Genomic DNA, 5,701 nt, shown 5'->3' with positions numbered 1-5,701 from the left:
CCCTAGACCTACACACCCTATGATTTATACATTGTTGTGTGCGCCTTATCTTGTGCATACGAGGTCTGGCCAAGGCGATCACTAATGCGTCATAAAGCTCCCCCGAAGTTAGGTTTTGTCAGACTTGTACTTTTGTTGGGATCGTGTTGACTCATCTCTACTTGTCGGACTCCAGGTCTGTGGCCAGGAAATTGGACCCCCACGAAACTCTCCCTTCCAACTAGCCTCCTTATTTGTGCCCTAGTACGTGCAATTGCTTCCCGATAGAGTATTCTACATCGAGGTTGGTGCCTCGTCATGTTCCTCGAGGATATGAGCTATGTTGTTGATGTCTAATCTCGGATGTGGCGTGCACGTAGTTGTGTAGCTAGGGGCCGGAGTGGAGTCCGTCAATGACGGAGGACGCGGTGTTCAGTTGTCTTTGACGGTGCTAGGCGCGTTTAGTCGTGGGACGTGATGAATGTAAGCGCTTGAGATTTTCTCCATATGTAGGTTTAATGCACATAAGTGTGTAGGTGGACAATGCCTATTGTGGAGAAAAGAACACAACCGTGGTGTAAACGTGACATATGCATAGCCGTTTAGTCATGATTGGTATGCGTGTCCATCCATACGTACGTTTATATTAATTACACACAAGTGTGTAGTTGATCCATCCATTGCACTAAATCAAGCGCCAAAATCAAATTTAGAAGCTATCAGCGCACCGATTGCCACGGATCGGTGACCTAGACTCACAAAATTAACTAAACGCGTGTGAGGAGGAGCTTCCGCCAATAGCTGCGATGATTTGGCGGCGGCACAATTTTCGTAGGATCTGTAGTTATGGTCTATAATTAAGCATGGACGTGAGAAAATCATGGATGTGTTTTGGTATCAGTAGCATGTAATTATTGCTTGATTGATTCGCCTTTATCGCGAGCTGTAATCCTTCGCTCACATCGTCTTCTCCCCAACACAACTACTACGACACCACACCCCTCTCGTCTTCATAGCGCCGCCTCACGATCCCCACTCAGACCGGCCGTCTCCAACCTCTCGCCGCCGACCACCTTCTCGCCGCCAGCTTCTCCTCCTCGACCTTTTCCACGGCGTGAAACCTCCGAGCCGCACCCCCACGGAGAACCCTAGAAGCCCAAGAACTCAAAAGAAGGCCGCCGCCGTGTGGCTCTCCCCAGCTACGGCCGCTCCTCCGCTTCCTTCACCATCTGGCCGGCCGTCCTCCTCGGCTCAACCCCATCTCCACCCCGCGGCTTCCACGACCACACATGGCTGCAGATCGAACGGCTGCTGCAGCTCACGGCGTTTGACCGCGACATACGGGAGGGGCTCGCTGCGGTGCCGGCATGGTGGCAGGGAGGCACACATGAGAAGCCGTTGGTCATCTGCCCCGGCTGCTGCTGCCGGCGTCTTCCGGCGACCGAAGCCCTCGAGGTTGTACTGCCGGCCACCACTAGGATATGTTGCTGCCGCCCCCTGAGGTCTCTTCTCCCCTTCCTGTATTTCTCTTATAAAGTTTATTTCTTTTGTCCCGTTGAAGGTGTAGGCAGTAAGAGAAAATCATATCCATGTATGGATGTAAAGTTCTCGGAGTTACCCTCGTTGCTTAGTCCTGCATCTTGTCAAAGTTTTCTAGTTGTGTCGTCCGATCTACACAATGCAGGCTGAGACAGTGTCTGAGCTAGCGCGATTGCATGCAAGCTACTAGTGCATTTGCTAATTAGGATTAAGATTAGGAGATTAGAGTATATGTGTGCATGAAAAGGTTGCCATGCCAACTCGTGACAACATGCACGTGTATTAATGCCACTAATGTGTGAATTTGTATATTTTTAATTTCTTTACAAAGTACTACCAAATGTGAGACTTTAATTGGTTCAAACTGAAAACAAATGAATTTATTGGTTTCTTGTGTAGTATGGTTAAATGGTTGTAAAAGCATATCATCTGTGGATAGAAATCTGTTTGAATCAATACAAATTTATTGTGTATATAAGCAGTAGATTTAATGAACCTGTTCTATTTTATTTGCTGCTTAGGAATGTCCAGCGAGAAGATGTGAGGAGAAATGAAGAAGAAATGGACCTCCTATTATGCTCGACGCTTGTCTTTGTGGTTCCAGTGGTGCCACGGCACGCTCCTCTGTCGCTGACCTCAACCAGGAAAGTGGTGCTGCAGCGCTGATTGCTCTGGAGTGGCGCGTCCGTGCCTTGGTCGCAACTGTCGTTGGCCGTCGCAAAGGCCGTTCAGGGGTCACAGTTTTCAGGTACATCGTCCTTTCCAGATGCTCTTCTGATTTCTACAAAATTGATTTGCAATCTGCTGCAATACTACATGTGCCGCTGAGTCTAGGATTTTAAAGTGTAATACTCCCTCCGTTCATAAAAAAGATGCCAAAGTTTGTCCAAACTCGAATGTACCTATGCACTAATGAGTGTCTAGATACACTCGAATTTAGACAAATTTTTGACATCTATTTATGGTCAGAGGTAGTAATTGTTTCAAACTGAACTGGTAAGAATTTATTGGTTCCGTATCTAGTGTAATTAAATGGTTGTAAAAACACATCACGTGTGTAGCTATTAATACATGTATTCTTTTTACAAGGATGGCTAGGATGTCAAATCTTATGTACCAAGTAAAAATAGCACGCTTTATTACAAGCTACTAAACATGTATTTTTCTCTGTTTCAGATTAGCTGGGAAATTTAATACTCAAAGGTTTGAGTGAATGCTTTATTCTCTACATTGCGTGATGTTTTGGTTTGTGTGGTAACTTGGGATCTCATCGCTGGATCAGTATATCTAGCTGGCACCAACAACTAGCGCTGCCCCCACACAATGAGCTGCTGCTTGATCCCCTGCACCATCCTAATTGCAGGACGCCTCAAGGTTGCTGCATGTCTTCACCATAATCTAACATGTTCGTACCAGTACACTTGTATACCTAGCATGCTTTTGCCAGCCATTAGAAAATTATTACTAACACTTTTGTTGTATCTCTTGAACTAGTTCCAGATGCTCCATCAGTTGAACAAGTGGACAAGATTCTGGCTCTGTGCTTGGCACAAATTCTTCAGTTCTGCCATGAGCTCAATGAGACGAGTAGAGCATAGAGAAGCAGATATTAAAGCAGCCAAGGTACTAGCACTTGAGTGTGCTTGCGTGCATATCCGCAAGAATCTAGTACTAGCAATAGTCTTAGCTAGGTGATTTATGTGACTAAATTAGTAGTCTCCTTTTTTAGCAAACGATGACACACTGAACCTAAGTGTAAAGAATATTTACAAGACAAATTAAGGTTTGTGTCTTCTTGTTCTGATTTGGCTATTGAAGTGGTCTTGAAACAGTAGTGTAGTTGACATGTATGTTTGTTCTGGTTCAGAAAATGTGGGGTTAATTTGGGGGCTAGGTTCTTATTTAAGAGGGTTGTACTGTTATATTCTAGCTGGTTGCGCCCAACAAAATTTCTCCTTTATGTCAGATATTCGTTGCTTCCCTGTTGCTTTAATACTTCATACCCGGTTCAAAAATTATTCATGACCGACTAGCATAGGCTGTGTAGGAACTCATGTTTAGCTACACACACTTTCCTAGGTGAGCACTTGTCCATGTCAAATACCATCTACCAGTACCATACAAATGAGTGGTAGTTAAATAAGTTTGGATCTTTATATAGTTATCCTAGTTCCAGGTTTGTCATGTTAGATACAGTCAGACTTTCTGTAAGTGGCGTTTGTCATTGTTCAGTATAGCCTGAGGCATGTGTAGCTGAGTCCCATCTAACCAGACCACTGGCACAACTCCTAACTGGGTTACACGGCAGCTCTTTTTCTCCCAGCAAAGAAACAATCTAACCCCTTTGTGAATGCATCCATTGTTTGACTGTTCATCTCTATTGAAAATCCCTTTCTTGCTGTGGAAATACTTGCAAATCTAACCCATTTCAATTCGAATTTCAACAACCAGCTGAAAAATGATGTTAGTGCTCAGAGCACTTGGTGTAGTTTACTGCAGAGGTTCAGGTTTTTAGGAGACGACCTATAGCCTAGAAAGCCATCAGCTGAGCCTGATGTCTAAACTAGTTGTTCTACCCATGTTTTCAGTTTAATGCTATAGTACTTATCATCCAAGCTCAGCACTTTCTAACAAAGTCAGTGAGAGTAATTCGTATCCTACTGTTTTCCTTTTTTACAAATACCCAAACTTGTAAAAACCAGAACTAATTCATATAAAATCAGAAAATTTCAAATAAGATAGCAGGATGTTCTGAAAAATAAAATCTATCTGTGTATACAAAAGTCATGCATTTTTCGAATCAGTTACAAAACGGTATTAATAAGAGAACAGTTCGAGCACTCTTTAAATTTGGGGTTTATTGGAATACTATGTCTTGAGCATTTCAACTCCACTTAATTTGGTGATCATAGGAATAATATGTCAATGCTTTGACATTAGTTGTGGTCAATTTTTCCAGGAACAAGGGAGGCACCCTTGCATGCTCTGCCATAAGGAAGTCAAAAAGTCTAAAGATTGAAAAATGAAGCTCCTGCATTGGCTCTCTGCTTTGTTGGCTACCTATCCTGCTGCTAAGTCTTCGACTCCATCAGCGCCATGGACATAACTGTTGTTGTAACATGTGGTACTTGTCTCCTGCTCCCACCTCTTTTGCTCTTGATTTTCCTATTTATGAACTGCATGGTTTACGAATGTGGTGCATGAAGCAATGAATTTGTACTTTAAGTGATAGTATTGGCTAGTTATCTGCAGCCTATTTGGTACAGAAAATTAGCAAGCTATATTGAGAAGCTGGCTGTGAGCTTGGTAGCACTATGGTTGTCATGTGGTTGTGTTGAGTTGTTTTTCTTCTTCAAATTCCTCAGTTCCTGGATGTATTAGTTGATTTTTTTATAGTATGTGCTGCTCTTTTTTGGAATAGATTGTGTATTTGGTTAGATGGCAAGAATGTCTTTAATAGGTCTATGTTTGTCTCCTTTCACCGTTTTGGGGAAGAGATGTCGTCTTGAGAATCTACTGTTCTTTTTCATTCACTTTTTCTGGAACCATTTATGATATTATTGTTGCTTGTTAGTTGTTTGAGACCTCTGTAGCAACATTATGGCATTACATTCTGCTACAATATTGTGTTTGGTATAATATTTAATCTTTTCAAAAATTCAGTGAAATTCTATTGAAGCTGTATGTGTGGATTTAGTGTAAACAAATTTGTTCTGAATGCTTTGATGTCAATCTGCATTTTCGGAAAAAATTGGTCAGATCTTTGGAATATTCCAGTTATTTATCTATGTGGAATGGTGCTGGGATTGACCAAGACCGGATATATAATGCTTTTGCTAATTCGACCACTAATAGTTGTTTTTTCCTGATGGATTGGTGCCATTTTGTAATTCTGGTATTTATCAGTTACTTTGGGTTTCTTCCATTTTTAATTGGTGCCATTTTACACAAAACATCTTAGCATTTTGAGCTTTCTATCTATATTGAATCAAGTGTTAAGCCTTAGCCCTACCTTGCTATTTGAATTTTATTGAACAACTAATTAAAGCTTGTTATTTAATATAATCATGGGTGTGGCTTTTGATAAGGCTATCAATGAGATAATTTGGATCTTTGATGCGCAAGTATCGAGTCCGTGGCAACACGCAAGGTAGCTCTTTGACATGCTAGTATGTTGCTAATA

The sequence above is a fragment of the Lolium rigidum genome, chromosome 6 (genome assembly GCF_022539505.1).
Source record: "Lolium rigidum isolate FL_2022 chromosome 6, APGP_CSIRO_Lrig_0.1, whole genome shotgun sequence".
Classification (NCBI taxonomy): Eukaryota; Viridiplantae; Streptophyta; class Magnoliopsida; order Poales; family Poaceae; genus Lolium; species Lolium rigidum.
The sequence above is the reverse complement of the archived record's forward strand: the minus strand, read 5'-3'. Positions refer to the sequence as shown.